This window comes from Larus michahellis, chromosome 5 (assembly GCF_964199755.1).
Source record: "Larus michahellis chromosome 5, bLarMic1.1, whole genome shotgun sequence".
In the NCBI taxonomy this organism is placed as follows: Eukaryota; Metazoa; Chordata; class Aves; order Charadriiformes; family Laridae; genus Larus; species Larus michahellis.
Genome location: NC_133900.1, coordinates 14,375,462 through 14,394,136, shown reverse-complemented (window position 1 = coordinate 14,394,136; position 18,675 = coordinate 14,375,462). Strand labels below are relative to the sequence as shown.

The 18,675-nt window shown below is 40.2% G+C and overlaps 1 protein-coding gene across 6 annotated transcripts in view; it reads right to left on the bottom strand.

Moving 5' to 3' along the window:
- The window catches only part of ZNF827 (zinc finger protein 827), a 126,406-nt gene that overhangs the window by 86,248 nt on the left and 21,483 nt on the right, over positions 1 to 18,675 (bottom strand). The window lies entirely within an intron of this gene.

Sequence of the window (18,675 nt, the reverse complement as noted above, 5' to 3'; positions counted from 1 at the left end):
TTTCTTATATAGACACTATTTGCTCATCATTTGCTTGTCACTCTTCATTAATGTAAAAGTTTTAAAGACCATTCTAAACTGAACTTTGTTTAGCTGAAAAAAAAAGTAAAAAAAAAAAAAGTGTTGGTCTCAATGCAGTCAGTTACATTTTCTCCTCTCTGGTAACTGCAACACATCTAGTCTCTCCTGAGACTTAACTGACAGTGTTTAAAGCACCATGACCCTGGATTGCTCTTTTTCCCGATAGGTATTCAAAGTCATACAGACATGACCAAGACTTTTTTTTGCAGATCATGCTGGCCAATCAGAACATAGTTAAGAACAACAGCAATGCTAGAATTAAATTCATGTTATCTTCTCCTGCCAGATACCTCTCACATTTCTTGCTTTTAGACTCAATGTCCCAAGCAACAAAAGAATCTTTGTAATCATCCTACAGCAAAACAAAAGGATTTAATATAACCCTCCACTGACATTCTGGAAATAAGCCTACATGATATGTACTGTATCTATGACCATGTATTATTCCCAGATTCCCTATTTAATTCCAGCAAATTACAAAACTTGGAGAGAAGTTGATGAATAAAAACTTAGATTTATATTATTGCTTTGATTCAATGAACTTAAGGAGGAAAAACCCAGCCAAATGTATCATGAGTGTAGAGATACCAACATACACTCTGAAAACAGATATATTTTTTTAATGTTATACAGAATATGAGGAACAGTCTCTCACAGTAAATTCCTTTACTCAAAAGCCTCTGGAAAAAAAAATCACCAATGTTTTAAGACCCCACAATAAAACCACTCAGTTACCTTAGATTAGTAATTCAAGCAGAAGAGGGCTAGCATCTTTCCTATTGAAAACAAACAAAAGACAAGCAAAACCCAAAGCACTTACCTAAAATTATTTTGTATTATCCAAGTTAACATCACAGACACAGCAAGATCAACAATAACATGCACATAAAGGCCAATACCATACACATTCAAACAGAGAAAATAGATGCTAATCAGTTGAGCCAGCACTTATGCAGGTTAAAGGAGAACTCAATGCATTCCCTTTTCACCCTGTGAACACTGAAAAGTAACTTGGGGCGTGCCTGTACAGTTGGGTGCACTCAGATGAGAGATCCGTCCACTCATCCCAGACACAAGCAAGTTCTGGACTGGAAGCCAAAAAAGCGTCTTACTGGCACTGTGCCTGAACCAATACACCAAGAGCAGGGCACATCCTCTGGGACACAGCCTAGAGTTGACACCACTACACAGCTTCTGAGCCAAAGCTAGCCTGCAACCTACAACTTACATCCATATGTCTGCTTACATCTGTCTGTGTTCAAACAACTCCTCTTATCCTCTGCAAACCCTACTCTCTCTGTGTCTCTGCTGCCCATCCATAAATAGGGAGGGAGAAATGCATTTCCCTTCACTCAGCAAGTAATTCAAAAATTACAGTCTGAGAGATATTCAAGCGTAAATGGTTAAAAGAGCAAGCATGTTTCTGTTTTAGAGAAATCTCCAGCTTACTAAACCCCCAAATTTCTCTCTTCCTTGCCGCGTACCTCAATTTCTTAATTGGTTTCCTAGTTGCAACCAGCCTTTAAAACACCAGTTAAATAACACTGTTTTACAAGTCTCTCAATCTTGTTCATCCTGCTTGCACTGGGAATTAATTGTTCATTCTCACCTGCACCAGTTTTTGCTCTAACCTTAGAAGTAATGTCCCGCATGTATTTGCACTGTCTGTCCCTCCTCTCTAAAGCTGACGTTTCAAGGAACACTCACAGTAGCTGAGGAACAGGACACTGGTATTTGAAGCTGATTGTAAGGATGGGGGAAAGGAACTACATCTGCTATGGCATAGCTGCAATACAGCTTGCTTTGACAGTAACACAACTACACTATGCTTGGAACCAAAGAAAATGAGGTAGCAATAGCAATAGAGAGGAACAGGACATGAATTGTTTTGCTTTTTGCAGACATGCGCATTCTCCATTGGTCTTGCCTATATGAAGAGCAGCCACCAACATTTTATTGACGGGGAGCAGCAGGAGAGCAGTACTCTTCATTTAAAAGCTCGCTACCAAGTCCAGAATTTCCCTCCTCTTTAGGTAACGCAGTGAGAGCTCCCCCTCCTGTTGCTAATCTACCTGTAACCGCTCAAGCACTCAAATCTCCAAGTGGTCTCCATAACAAAAGGCAAATTTATTTCCTTTGTAGCATCTCTCTCCCAAAAGCCAGCTGGATTTTTTTTCCCACCAGCGCAGCTTCTTTCTGTACCCAGAAACCAGACCTCTAACTGCTGACACAGTTCTAATTTTCCTCTTCTCAGTAATTCCCTCAGTTGCTGCAGTATCAAGTCCACTGTATTTTAAGGCTGTAAGGTTAATGCTGAAAAAGCCAGCATCAGTGTCTTATCATGAGCTCAGTCAAGCCTCCTTTTAAACAGTAGTGAATTGGTTTAGAAGCGTAACAGTGAAGCCTGGCAATTTCATTTCTAAGCAAAGTTGCCATTCAAGGCCTTCAGGGTAGGTTTTAATCACATTGACTTGTGAGCCTGTGAGTTTGAGAACTCCAGGAGAAATCATCCCAATACACCAATTTTCCTATGATTTCAAATGAAATAAAACCTTCCCTCTCAACTCGGAGGGTTCATGGGACACCCAGACCAGGTTTGTCTGAAACAGGAGCTAACCTCTATTGTGTCTGTCTAGGACCTTCAGCTGTTTCACATCTGTGGCAGAAGCTCTGCATGACATATTTTTCCCTTCTCTTGCAACCCAACTAAGGAGCTCCAGTGAGAATTCCTTGAAAGCGAGGAACAGAAATATAATACCACATTTAAATTTCTTCTCTCCATAAACATACCATATTTTGTTATTATAGAATTACTTATGAACATTAAGCTATTGGCATTTCACTTCTGTTGCAGCCTGAAACGCTAAACATGGAAGTTGCAAAGCATGAAAAGGTGACTTCAGAACTAGAGGCAAACTCTCACTGACTTCATTTGGAACAAGACCTGGCTAATCTCACCAACTTTTACTAAGTAACCACTCATCAGATTGCCTCTTCTCAACATGACTCAAGAGTCAAGACCTGTCAATGCTTCTCTCTTCCCCAATTTTCACGGCAGTTCTGGAGGGCAAACGGCTTCCCAAACCATTTGCCACTGGCAGAGGCGAGCAGAAGGTACAGGTGTCCTGTATGCTTCAGGACTACTCCATCACTCAGCACCCAGGAGCCTCACACAAGTATTTCCCACTCCTATCAGCAATGACAAAAAGCACCAAAGTACTGTCGGGCAACTGCTGCCACTGATGTAGCCCAATATCAAACAATCTCTGGCAAAGCCCCAAATGTGTGCAGAAGCACTGTCTGAAGAAGCGCCAGTTTCCCTCGCTCGCCCACTCATCTGCTTGTTTTCAAATACGGAGAAGTTCTATTTCCTCTTCAAGAGATCAGTTTGACAGACAAATCTTACTGATTGCAAAGTATATTTTATCACTTTATGAGCATCTGCCCTTTTAGAGTGGTGATTAGAATTTGACCCTGATAACAATAGAAATGTAAATATTAACTTGCCCAAACTGCTTATATCTGAAAACTGAGTAAGACAAACATGTTTGTTGATTTATATACTGAGCCACCCAATTCAAATGTTGGAAACTTGAAGTGTACCCAACGTAATGTCCACATGCCATTCCTGAAAGTGGTCAAGTGTGAGATGATCCACAGTTCCACTTGGTAGGACTTGGAGTGGAGAAATATGAAAGTAGAAGGCTAGATCAAGAAACAGTCTGTGCAGCACGCAGAAAAGGGAAGAGTGTCCAGGTTGTGGCACTGAGCAACAGACATGGGCAGTGAAAACATGATTGAAAGAACTCCATTTGGACCTCCAGAGATTATCTGAGAAGAGGCTACAGCTAAGGGACCCACTCCAAAGAGAATGAATTTTCATGCTGAGAGGGACAAAATTTCACTTTAATCATTCAGTGCAATGAGTAAATTAAAGAACTTCAATACAGAATTAACATTGCAAATCCATATGCTACAGTGATATGAAACATATGGAAATCGTAATTATGGGATTACAGAATGAAAATTACAACAAATATAAAAGTAGGTAGAAGTCAAATAATTTCAAAGAAATGTGCACAGGAAAATTGCTGAGGAGATAAATTAGGTACGATCGCCCTAACTTCAGCAGTTACTTTTCAGGTAAAATCTGGGCATCTACAGGACCAGGATCTAAAGGGACAAGAGAGCCAAACCTCACTTTTATTATCTTGATCTATATGAGGATTTCAGATATGATCATTGAAGTTTGTGTCAGTCTAAATAAAGCTACAATTGCATTTGTTGGCTATTTGGCACCCAGGTAATCTTCCTAATTTGTTGCCCCAAAAATTTATCTTCTTCTATCTCTAATGCCTATCACAAACCATTCTCTGTATTTTCTTATACTAAACACTATACTTAGACCTACTGAAAGAGCTAGGATTAAGTGATAGGTTTACACTGGGGAACTGAGGAGGTCTGCAAAGATACCTAAAGAATTTAAAAGGACGCATTAAACTTAAATGAATCAGTAAGCCATCCATAAGGAGTTCTGAGGAAACACAGACCGACTGAAATGAGCAATCAGTTTAGGGCCAAGTAAATAGGCAGATGCATCAAAAAATAAGGCAGAGAACACCTGAGCAACCAAGAACTTAGCCTCGTGTGACTTTTATCAAGCATAGCGTGAAAAGGGGAGTGAATGAAGAGAAGCAGCAGCTGCCAACTGACAAAGCATGGACAACTGCAAAGGCATTTAAATAGTTTAATTAAGGCATTTTAATAGGAAGAAGTGAGACAGAAAAATGGTGTGCTCATATTTGGCCTCCAGGACGGCTTCCCATGTCCTGCTCCCTCCTTTCTGTTTTATTAGAACCCTCAAATGAGGATTGGGGATCAGGCCACAGGCCAAAATTCGCTCTTCTGGCAGCCCATTTCAGAATACCCTCTATTCAGAGGTGTTGTAACCCAGGTTACCATCAGCATCATATCCAAATAAGATGAGTTCCCCATCACACAACTGCTGCACGTTCAAGAAGAGAACACAGGCCCACAATGTCTCCATCTTAGCTCTGCAACAGTCGGCCAACTTATGCCCTTTAGAACTGGAATACAGAAGGATGCTCACTTCCTTCAGACAAACCCAGTAAGTACCACTGGCATGGAAGCCTTGAAACTTGACAGAGACTGGTTGCTAGCCACCCTGGGCAAAACAGTTTTAGTGGAACAAGGAAAGCAGAAGCCATACTGGAGAAGCTCCAGGATGAAATCAGAGGAGAGGAACTTGAAGTCCTAACTGCAAATGGCACATTCAGTGAGAACTGTCAGCCACAAAAGTGCCACATCAGAATTTAGTGCGGACCAGATCATACAGGGCATGAAGAAAAGAATGAAGGAGATAAGGCCTGAATATAAGTAGATACCTTTAGGTAAACTATGTATACTGTGTAAGTGCATCATTTTAGCAATGGTAAAACTAATTACAAGAGATCACTTGCTAATATCACATCACTTTCTAATTCCCATTGTCTCTGGGTGTCAGTTTCACATAAACCCTTGCTGATTTCACAACCAGGTACTATAGAAAGCAGCATACACAGGCTAAAAGTGGCAGTCATACCTGGTAAGTCTGTTCTGTGGTATCCTATATAAATTGCTCAATCTAGCTGACTACAAACTACCCTTTTTGTATTCAGGCTGTTTTTTAAGCATTTCAAATAAATAAAATAAAAGAGAGTGAATGTCATTCCTTTGGGCTGAACGACCTCTGTGGGTTCCCACACCCACCAGCCCACATGGATGCGTGTGCTGTAGAGCTGCCTCAGAGAAGCCAGGCACACTGTGCACCAACACCCCACAGGCTCCACCTCTAAAAAGCACTTACAGCCACATCTGATTAGACTATACATCCAGAGCAGCAGCTATGTTGATTTTCCCACAGGGATGCTTGCAAGAAAATCATGATTTTAATAAAGACACAAAGGCCTGCCTTAACTCCTTTTATTATATCAACAGCAGCAAATAAAACTTAAGAGTCAGTGTTACATAAACAGTGATGCGCTAGAGTGCCCTCGGTCCCCCATTTTCTCTTCACGATTTCTGTGACCTATAATAGGTAAGCAGCACAGAGAGTCACTGTCCTCTTTGAATGGAATTTCTGGCTCGCTCACTTATCAACGGGATGATTATTCAACTCTTGACCTCATCACAAAATGGTTTAGCAGCGTTGCTGGTGCTTGAACCAAATTTCTCTACTGCAGGCTGACCTAGAGAGAGCAGCACAGCTGCAAGAAGGAACTGCCAAAAAGCCAAAGCTCTTCTGTTCTGTCCTTCTCCCCTGTGTTTAAGATGTGTGAAAATACTCACACAATTAGACAGGAAAAGAAGCCCTAGGTAGGACTCTCTGTTTCATCTCCACATATTCTAAAATAATGATTTTCCTAACTGGAGGGAAGGAGGATAGGGGAAAAGAAAGGCACGGCGTTAAAAGACAAGGCATATATCCTCTACTTTTATCCCTAACTTAAACTGACTTTGAAAAAATCCACCTACAAGAAAACCCCAGAATATTCACCTAAGAATTTCTCTAGTACTGCTTTTTTTAAAAAGGGCTCCAAGACAAACAAGATTAGAGAAAGTTAATTATCTTGCAGTAACTGTAACTCTCCAAGATGCATAGCCCATATACACAAACAACTGTTAATCTGCGGAAGTACCATGCATTCAGGTTTGCCAACTGCTAGACAACCACTGAAGGTCAAAATGCATGTACAGCACCTCAGTTTCCTCTCAAAGGCAGAATCTAGGTGTGATGGACTCTTGTAAGGAAGAAGGGAAGCAGGATAGATTACTGAAAAAGCTCATCACAGACAACACAAAATTGCCTTTATTTCCTTTCCCTCAAAGGAGAAGAATTTTGTGGTTAGATGGGAAACAGAGGCAGCGACCTTTTATTTTCAGCCACAAGCCCCAGAATAAATGTGTCAAGTGGGTTTCATTACCTGCCAAAAAGATCCTTCTTTTACTAGCTAAGTATCCATGGAAAAGGACAAAAATACATGGTTTCTCTTGAGCTGAGCTGTCACTAATGTAGGTTCTCAGGGCTATTGACAGACCACAACATAGGACCTTATAGTGACAAGAAGTCTGGTCTCTCCCAGACCAAGTTCTTCAAAAGATAACTCCTGGTACAATGGATGTTTGACATCTTGCATCCAAGAAAGATTAACTATTCTTCTGTTCTAGGCAAGATGTTATAGTAGCTGTGGGATCATTGTTTGACGAGTGTTGCTTCCGGTGGCACTCAGATTTTAAGCACCAAATGAACAGGCATTGCCTTAGAGTGCAGCTAGAAGACACTCTTAAGGTGACAAAAGCTCAAGACAGATGGAATTGGTGGTCCTGTGCCCTCCTTTACATTTGCTCTGTTGTTTGACTGCTTGGTGAGCCAATTTCAACTCACTAGTCTGGCAGAAAACTACTCACTCTTCCAAAAAATCAGAACAAAACTGATGTGAAGGAGTCGGGAATGGGGAAACAGGAGAAGGAGTCAACAATCTGAGCTACCTATCTCCTGAAGTTTTTTGGGGTGCAAAGCATACGACATCTTGTCAATGAAAAACACCAGAGGATTCTCCCTCCCATCCCAAACCTCAACAATGCACTATACCTCTCAGGGAAGAGCCTGCCCGTGCAGTCAGGATGGCCACAGCAGTCAGTATCATGCAGGCTGCTTTAGAAGCCTTATGTGGGACATGGGCAGCTGGGTTGGCCACCATAGACTCTTTTGACATTAATTTAAAAAACTGTTCTCTAGAATTGGTTGGCAGCGTCTTCCTGAGGGAAGAAAAGTCCTCAAGACCCAGAAATAATTTCTTAACAGTGAGGCCCAGTAATCAGCAACCCTGAAAAGTCGGTGGGCAGACCAGTATGTTATACATACATATTACATTATAAGACAATGCTACATATATATGTACATATATAGAGAATATGTGTATAATAATATATGTATAATATTTTCTCAGTACAATTTAGAATTACTTTGTTCTAGCTGGATTTTGCCACTATTTGAGGCTCGGTGAGCTGAAGTACTTGAGGTGTGTGTATGAATGGAACACACGTGGCCTTAGAGGACCTTTTCTTAAGACGTACGCCACAAAAGAATATCCTACACAAGACTTCATCAGCTGACTTGACCAATACCTAGAATTCCTGGAGAGAAGGTAGACAAAGACAGTTGATTTTTATGATTGAGGTTTTCAAAAGAAACAAATATTTCTGAAGTCAGCTTATGCTGCAAAAGCTGGCTAGTACCCCCAAGACAGATTCATAAAGCACATAAAGTGTCAATATAACAACAGAAAATCATGTTCCTTACAAGAGATATTTTATGGTACCGATGCTCTTCTTGTAACACTTTTATGGAGACTGAGCAAAATACCACAGCCAGCCTTATTGAAAGTTTCTTCCACAGGCCCTCGTGAACATCCTACAATAACCTATAGTTGAGTTTGGGCACACCTTTCATAAAGCACAAGATAGTGATCAGACTAATTTATACACCAAAGGAATGTGGCCAACTGAAAAGCTGAAGTCTGTACATTAGCATATCAAAGGAATATACCTCTTTTACCTGATGAAAACAGAGAATATGATAAACCATTTGCTAAAAAACCAAACGCTTTTTAGGCAGCAACTTCTGAGTCAGATTCAAGCCCCTTATCAGGAATTTCAGGCTTCCCTAGCTTTTTTAAAACCAGCTATGATATCAGATTAAGACTCTAATAGAGAATTATAAATTTGAGGACAAACCAATTATGCAGGAGATCAACTGTTATTCCCACAGCTCTATTTGAAATGGGAATCAGTTTTAACAATCTTTGATGGTTCAAGTGGCCCACATGCAAGTCTATCTAGAGATTCCCTACACCTAGAGCGGTAGTGTATCATTTACATCAGCGCACATTTATCATTGTGGGCTTACTTTTATATTAAGTTCAGTACAGGGATTAGAAATTCTACCTTTTCTTACTTATAAGGAAGTTTTAAAACTCTTTAAAATTATTCCTAGTTAGCCAAAATTCACTTTGCTTGTTCATTTGTTTTGCTCTAGATAGATGTCTATGGCGAACAGGCTGTTGCAGTGAGAAAGTATCACATACCAAAAGATAACAGAGACGCTGGCATCTCCAAAACAAAAGGGGTTCAACATTATTCTCAAGACTTCTATTATCCTTAGCATAGAGAGTCAAGTCTTATAATCTCAGCCCACTTCATAAAGGAGGGGAAATATTTTAAGATTTTCCATCACAGGCCTTCATTAGAAATGAAACCCCAAACAATTCTAGCAAACCATTTGGAAAAGCTGGCTACAACCAGAAGATCTCTAAATGAGGGAATTTAGTTTCCACTCTAGATCAAATTGTTGTGGGAGATAATCAATCACATGAATGCCAAATGGCCAATATAGGAATCCGTAATATTTTAAAGCCATCCTTGAATGACAATTAACTCCATGAATGAGACGAGATTTTATTCCTTTGGCAGGTCATTAATGAAATCTTCTTTGAAAAGTTACTTACAGAACACAGAACTAGTGTCTGTACTAGGAAATTCTACGCAGAAACACAAAACTGCTTTATCTTAAACATAGTCTGTCTCCAAGCCAGAGGCTCAGTTACTCATTTCCAACTGGCTACTTGCTTCATAGTAGTTCGATTCTACGTCATAGTCTTCTATTGTATATTTGAGGTAGAAGACATCAAAATACAGATTAATTATTTTTTTTTCTGACAAGATCTCAGGCTGCAATTATCCCTGACTGACAAAAGTAAAAGAGAGAGAAAGGAAGGAAAACTACTGTCAGAGTAGACAACCACTGTGAGCTCAAGCAATGAAGTAACTCAGCACTTTCAATCTATCATCGTACAGTTCTGTTTAGATGTTATGGAAGACAAGATCCATTCAATTGGCCAATTCTCCTTGAGAAAATGGAAAGATCATACTATGTTATTAAGACTTCTAAAAAAAAAAAAAACAAAACAAAACAAAGCAAAACACAATAGCAACCTCAGTTCTTTTTACCTTTCATCCCTTAGAAGGCGATGGATTTCAAGAAAGGAGATGGGCAAATGTGAATGATTATGGAACTAGACAAAAACTTGACCTATGACTGGAATAAGAGGCTCAGAAATAAAGGAAATTTATCCATTTTCAGAGAGGTACGGCTCTGCTTTGAACAGCTCAAGTAAGACCAGAAGAATTTCTTTCTACATACCCTACAATGCTTTTTTGTGTGGTGATGATCTGTCTCCAAGACAAAGACTAAGCATAAGACATGGTTTAGAGAAATTATCTGCTGACTGGGTGGCTTGAGGCATTTTAAAATGACTATATTCTTCTTGGCTGCCAGTGGTATCCACAAGGCGCTGGCAAACACCAGAAGAAAACTGGGAGAAGCAACCTTAATGGTATCACTTTTATGGAGCGAGCACTTCCCAAGAAAAGAAACCTCCATAGCAAAACTGAAGTAAGGCACTAAGCATGAATAGTACAGTTTCTTATATCACAGTTTGTACAATCTAGGTGCCAAAAAAGGCAGGAAAGCTTTGCTTTCTAACCTTCATTTGACTTGGTAACAAATAAAGTTGGTGGTCCACTCTATTTTGCATACCCTATGTTCTCTGTTTTTGAGTTACATCTATAAATGGCTTGCTCTTACTCAGTGCCTTCATCAGCTAATAATTCATCTTAATTAAGGCCTGCACCTGACCTGCCACCTCCCCAGAACTGGCTGCAGTGATAGCTGTCTCAACTCTTTACGGTAACAAAATGCATCTTCATTGCCTGAAATGCACTGCAAGCCTCAGCACAGTCACAATCCAACCGTAAAAAGTAGGCACAAGAATCTTCACATGTTCCTCACAATTCACAGCAGCCAAGAATAAAGTGATCTGTTTATACTATAGATTATCGTAACACTGATTTACCCTCAATACGTGCAACTAATTTTAGTGTGGCTAGTCATTTAAAACTGACAGGGTCACCACAGCAACATGATTTTAGTCACCCTTACAGTTGGAAAGGAAGCAGATGAGAAGTTGCAAGCGTCAAGTCAGCTGGCAAAAGGGGCTGACTAAAGTGAGAAAAGTGTTCAAACATGCCACTTTGTTGCATATAAATAATTTGCAATGAAAATAAATAACTCCCTGATCATCCCTGACCACAATTGCAATTTAGCATTATGGCCTAGGAACATCCAGAACTTTACAAAAAGTTCTCACATTACCTGAAAGACTAAAATTGATCTAAAAGCTCCAGGAAAAAAGCCATCAATCACCTATGCTCTGAGCTGTGCTGCACAGGGCAAGTCCAAACTTTCCTAGGGGACAAACCGCTGACCAAAAGGCTAATCAAGGCACCAAAACCACACTGGCTGATAACCTGCTCCTTCACCCATTCATTTCAAGGAGTTGCCCTCATGTGTTGTACACACCATATAGGATCGTGCCCTTAAGCAATCCAGAGTAAATTTACCATAGCTACCACGACATATCAGAAAAAATTGTCTGCTAAGGTTGATAAAACGGTCAATTACCTGCTTCCTTGACTTTTATTCTTGTGTAAATGTTTTCATACTTATGTTACCAGTACCTATGAGAAGACGATCTGTACATTGCCAAAACCAACTATTTCAATAACTAGCAAATCCTTAATTACTATAAACAAGATTACAACAGGCTTATTTAAAAAAGGTTTCTAAGCACCAAAGTGATAGCTCCAGAAAATAAATCTCCCTTGCTGTCATTATTTAAGGCCACTGTCTCCACGTTTACTCTTGCTCTGTGCACAGCCCTCAATACTCCCCCAGCCCTTCGGAATGCCACAGCAAGAGCACCTGCTGCCTTTCCATCGATACCCCCTGCATGGCTGAGCATATACACAGGGCATGAAGTTCCCAGTCTCCCATCAACTCCTCCTAGCAAGTCCAAACCACCTTCCTCCCCAAGCCACACATTCCCCCCGCTCCTATAAAATAGAAAGAAAACATTAACATACAGAGGAAGGTAAAGACAAGCAAATACTACTGAAGCACTGCAGTTACTGACTTCACCTCCAAGGCAGAGAGATGCTTTAATGCCCCTGGTGGGAATCTAAAGAACAGCCCAGTCCTCACAGGTGCCAGGAAAGTATGGGAAAACCACAGAAGGCCATCATCCTTGCCTTCAGCTGGTTTGGGCTCAAAACGGAATATTAAATCTACGGCAAGGTAGGTGCTCATATTCTCAGGCAAAATTTCCCTTTTCCTACTTTCTCTCTCACTGGTAATAGAAAGAGCTTTCCAGAAAAGGAGACCAGAAAATACCTGAGTAATGACACAGAAGCTGATAATGATATATCATCCTTCTACCTCTACACGCAGAAGTTGTTAAATACAAAGGACTGTGCAATAGATATATCCGGTTTCCTGTATCTCTTCAAAGGCATAGTCAAATTTTGGAATTGAGAAGTGGAGAACTCCCAACAGAGTCTGTACAGGAACAGACTAATGCAAGCCCAATGTAGCTTCAGTACTTGAGGAAAGCTCTTTAGAAGGTTTCAGCAGCACTGTAAAAAAATACAGCAACATCCAGAACGTATCTAGTCATTTCAAGGAGTATGTGCTACATCTTTTTCCCGCTTACCTCTGTTCCTCCAAGGGACAACTGCTCTACAGATGCACAACCTCAACCATTGTTACCTTGGTTTCCCTGAGAAACTGTCAAATGCATCTTTCCTACAGGACATCTCATTAGAATACAGGCTCTCTCTTTCAGGCTGAAACTATCTTTTTGTTGGGTTACACGTGCCTAGGACAGCAGGCTGACTCCCTGGCTTGTACTCCTATGCACTATACAAAAACAACAAAGAAGAAAGAAACAATATTTTCTTGTGTCTCTCATGCACCAGGTAATCCTTGGGAGCACTTTCTCATGTCTAATCACTACCATAGAAAACAGAAGTCCAGGAGACACTCAGCTGAAAAAGGAAACAGAGGTCCTACAGAAGAACATGGTATTTCTGATCTGCTTTCTCCATGACTACTGGCTCTAATTTTCCAAGCCAGGCCAACAATGTCGGGTATAATACAAATGGCAGCCTTGACTTTTCCTCCTCCCTCCAATGGATTAAAGGCATGCTGTGTCTTCTCTTGAACCAGTTCAAAGTAATTTCTCATTCTATTAACTTCTGAATCTGCCAGTAGTCTTCAGGGAGTGACACTGATAAAGTAGTGATATAACCAAAATTAAAAATAATATTTCTCTATGTTCCTACCTTTTCTGACCAGTCTTCTTCAGCGGGTCTAGAAAACTTACCGTAAATATTGACTGGCAAAAGAGGAAAAATGAGAAGAATTACCAGTGATAAAAGCAGTGATTATATCACAAGTGGTTTTGGAGAAAAAGGAAGAAAACTAGTCCTCATCAGTGTAGTAGTGCTACACAAGGATTAAAGCTGGGGAAAAAAAGTTGTCTGTGAAGCTCTTGCAATAGGTGTGAAGAGCCTCTGAAGAGAACTTCCTGTTGAGCTGCAGGAAAAAAGAAAAAACTAGAACTCAAGGAAGTTCGAGATTTCACATCTGTAAACCATCCTGCTGAGCCTCCAAACATCCCCACAAACACCATACAACCCCAACAGCTCTGTCATTGCAGTCTAGACCTCTTGGACCCAAAAACCATTCCAAGGAACAGTTATAACTCACAGCACCAGTAAAATAGCAAGAGAAAAATTCTTGCTTGCCAAAGGGAGGTTTTCATCTCCTGAGCACAAAGTTAACCCAGCTAGCTTCTAAGGAAGGAAGAAGAACACAGCCTCTCTCCCTGTCTCTTTATTGCTGCAGGAGGCTGGCTGGCTGCTCGTCACGTAAAGGACATACTGGAGTTTGAAAAACTGTCAAAGAAGTGGTTGCATTTGCCTGCCTTGATATTATGATGTACTGTTGTACATTCTGACCTATGCTTACTTTGACTTTTTTGGTCAGCTCATTATTTCCTTCTCTGAGCACGAATAAGACATCTCAACTTCCCAACAGCCCCAGTGGCATTCTGGCAAAAGCAATTCATTCCACTCAATTCAGAAGAATCACTGCCACTACATATTCAATAATCCAGACACTTATGTTCAGTTTACGCAGAGGGCCAGGTTCTCTCCTGTGTGACATGTGAGTATTTGGCAAAGGAGGAACACAGCATGAGCCTTTACAGCACTCTGATTCTCCCTTGTGTTTTCTAACCTAGACTCAGCCTGGAGACTTGGCTTATCAACAGCAGCTGGAAATGGCTGTTAACTAGCAGTAAGTAGATCTGAGTGCGTTCCAGCTGCGGCTTCATCTCTGACCCTTTCCACCTCTGATTCACAGTCTATTCTAAGTTGCAATGATATGAAGATGTACAAAACAACAGCATTATTTCTCTCCTAGGAACATCCCCATGCAATGAGAATCCCTGTTTGGGAAGGCCAAGGCAACTTCCAGAACATTGGCATCACCCTAGCAGCACCAGGGACATCAGAGGAAGACTGCAAAGCTCACCCATTGCTGATAATAACATTATTTTTAAACTAGGATTTAATGTTTAAGTGGAACTCAGTGAATTCATCTTAAATTATTCCAAATATTGAAGTTGGAAAGTTAGTGACAGCAAATACTGTGAACTTTCTTTCCCTTTTATTGAAATACAGAAAGAGAAAACCCCACACTAACCACTCAAAACATTGACTCTTAGAAAAATACTGTTAAAATATATAGAATTGTTGCTTTAGAACACATTAATGAAGGTTGTTCCAGTGATCAATAAAGTAAAAGAAACAACAAAATCAACTAGAAATCCCTATGTCACCCTAACATGTAGGCTGCAATAAACAAAACATGTGAAGCCTCAGATCAAGCTGCTACAGTGCCTCTAATTATCCCTATTGTGTTTACAACCTCTATCGAGGGGTCACAAAGTGAAAGGAGGAGCTCACAAACTGTATGCATGGCAATATTCAACCATAGCAGGCGACATCAGACCAGCGAACCTGCTTTAACAAAGAGCTCCTTTGGTTTTGACTAGTTTCTGTTTATTTTTGCTATATGCAGCTTCTCCTGCTCTATTTTTGGTAAATAATGTTCTCCTGATTTACCATTTTACTATGTCCCCTTACTCACCTGAGGTGCTTTATGCATGTTAGCTTTCCGACTGGTTCAGAAACAAAAGGGTTAGGTTTCAGATACTGAAATTATTCCTTCTTGTAAGTGTCACAGGAATCTAGTTCCCTATAATTTAATTTTTTCCTCTCTCCCAAAGTCAGATTAAAACACGGTAAATTATATTCTCTCTGTTTCTAATTCCTCCCACAAGGATGATATTATGGTAACGTATCTAAGGAAAGCTTCAAGAAGTGTTTGTTTTGTCGTGCTGTGTTTGCTACCAAAGACAGCTGCTTTCTCTGTCCCTGAGAGGATTGCTTGGGGTTAACAAGCAAAGCCAAATAAGAAAGGATTAGGAAGCTACTCGTAGTGGTAGGTGAACACACAGAAGCAGACCTTTCCATGTGGAATAGGCACTCCTCAAACCTAGACACACTGTTTAAGGCACTGCCTCAGCTTTCAACCTTAAGAAAAGTCAGAGGTCACACAATTAATGTGCAAGCACTGAATAAAAAGAGGACATTCCTCAAACCTTATCTTATTTTAAAGAGATTTAGGATTCTGTGCCAAGCTCCTGGTACAAGAAACTAATGCTATGGCTACTTAGGGCACAGACAGAGCATAAATGGCAGCAACCCATTTCTACACTCTGCCTAAAAATCCACCTAAAATTCAGATGCAGAGGAATAACTAGAAGCGAAGGGGAAGTTTCACGTTCATGTCCATTCCATTGCTGTCTTTTCTGCTGAACAAACAAACAAGTGTGCCAATGGCAGCGGGATTTGATTTTGTTTTTTCAAAGTGCTTTTCTTGGATGAAAAGTCTGTGGGCTTTACCAACGATTTTTATGCAGGCCAGTAAATGCCTTCAAAGACAACAACTCTGATTCTCATGAGACTATGTCTATACTAAATAACGCAGTGCTATGTAGTGATATCTGAGCCAGCTTGAGTATACCCACAAGTATTATAGCTGAATTAACCTGGGTAGACTGCTGTGATAACTGCTTCCCGTACACAAGGTAGCTTATTTAGAGCTTGCTTTGTTATCTCAATGTGGCGCAGCACTGTGCAGGAAGACAATATAAACAATTATGGTGAAGTCTATTTAGACCTTATGGGCAATGTAAAAGTACCTCAAGGTGGGCAGAAGAGCCCCCTTCAGAGTTATTCGCTGTGCAAAAAACTCCCTTTGGCAACGCAGAATTGACAAAAGGATTATGTCAGCCCTTCCTTTCCAGAACAAGGAGCAGGGTGAGAGACTGGGGGCAGCAGAAATTACAGCAGCTCTAGGCCGTTATACTTACACTGGTGCCTAAGAAGGGCTCTTCATGGGCTCAAAGTGCTAGAAATACAGAGGTAGATAAGAAGTTCTGCTCCAAACACAGATAAAGAAATGGGTCCTCAGTCACTAGTTGCCAGGTCTAGATTTGGCACAGTGGTCTACAAGGGGAGAAACTCTGGCTGTGCTTCAGGAAAGCAAGCAAACACAAACAGCTACACCACCAGCTGCTATCTAAATCCACCCGCCTGCCACCCTCTCTGTTCCTTACCTGCTTTTCACTGCATGATCATCTAGCTGTGGAAGATCTATTCTTATTTTAATTTTTGAGGTTTTTTTTTAATGAGTAATTATTTGTACTACTACACAAGTCAGAGTGAAGTTTAGAAGTAACTCACAAAGAATTTGTGTTCATTAACAAAATCACACGTGGGGATCACTCATTAAGCTAAATACACTCTTTTTAAAGCCATCGATTCTTTTAATGCATCTTTCTAAAAGTTCCTTGCCGTTTATTTTTAAGGATTCACCAGAATTCTCGTTTTTGCCCTGATAAAGCATCTTACAAATTCTAAAGAGGCACCAAGATCCAGGACAAGTCCAGAACATTAACTTAAAATAGGAAGTTGTAATTTTAAACTAAGCTTGTGCCAAATCTTCTCCCTTACAGAAACTTTCAGATAAAACTTAAGACTTCTTTGTACCTGCATAGAAAGCCCCACAATAGAGGAAAAGACATACAAACAGCAAACCCCACATGAGGGCCAGCAGAGCTATAAACCCTTCTTCAGGAAGGGAATCCCTAGAGGCAGGACCATGCAGAATTCAAAGGGATGATGACAGTATCTTGCTTTGAGGTGCTTCAAAAATTTTATTTCTACCCTAGTGAGAGAGCATCCCATATAAAAGAAACAAAACAGTGCAGATGTTTGGAACCTAATTTTGCTTTCGAAAACTGCTGATTAAACTATTCATTACAAGACCTCTACCACCCAGTAACCCTTTCATTTATAACACAATTTAATCTAAACAGCAGCTAAATCATCAGTTGCATAAAAATGTCTCTCTCTTGGTCTACTGGACTATCAGCACTAGTCATTCTTTCCCCCCAGCTTCCATCCCTACCGCCTAAGTACCGAAAAGAACGAAACAACTACTTATGCAGACCAGTTTTTCTCTCCTTACTGGACGTTTCTCAAAAAAATCCCCCATAACTCTTTCATGATTCCAAATTAATTGAACTCATGAATTAATCAAGTCTGTGCAAATTCTTAACCTGCAAAATGCAACAGGCTTGTCTTAGTGTTAGACTTAACTTGGGATTCTACTACTCAGTGTAATTACACCACAAGCAGGAAATCCCTTGAAAGGCAGGAGCAACTTTAAGGAATAGAGCTAACTACTACACCAGCAGGTTCAGACTAAGCATTCGAAATATTTGGAGTCTAGACCAAAGAGGATACCAGCCTGTAAATGAAGGTACGTGAGGAAAAGAAAAGTTGTCTTTGGGAGAATAATGCTTCCATAACCGTGACCTTAAGTTAGTCTGTAAAAAAGAAAAACTAAAAAACAAGCTCTCATGTGAGCTTATGGATACATGTTGCTGAATCCTTCATTGAAGTAGCCACAGTGCAGTGTATACATGCAGAATCAATGCTGACTGCACCCCGCAGCATGCATTCTTTCAAATGAAGTATTGGTCAAGTCTGAGTTTTATTATTTAGCCAAATAAAAAAAAAAATCCTTGGGAAAAGGGATATTATCCACCTTTTTGAGGTTGGTTTTTTTTTTCCTTCAGCCCAATATCATTTATTATTCTTCACAGAAAACATTTTTTCTAAAGTGGAATAAAAATTAAAAGTTTTACTTTGGGGGGCAGGAGAGGAAGAGTATTCTCCTCGCACCCTTGAAAACTGGATTCTATTACATACTGCTAGCTACTTTATAGTCCAGACTTTTTGCATAGTATTATTTTTGTAAAACACGTGATACTCTAGCCTCCTGAAGGGTTTTGTATATGTAAACCTAAAATGATACAAATCATGTACCATGAATGGCAAACTAGGCAACAAAAACATGGTATACTAGAAACCAGGACAAAATATTATTTAGAAGATACACTCTTCAAGCACGACTCCAGAGTAGCTTAACAGCTGTAA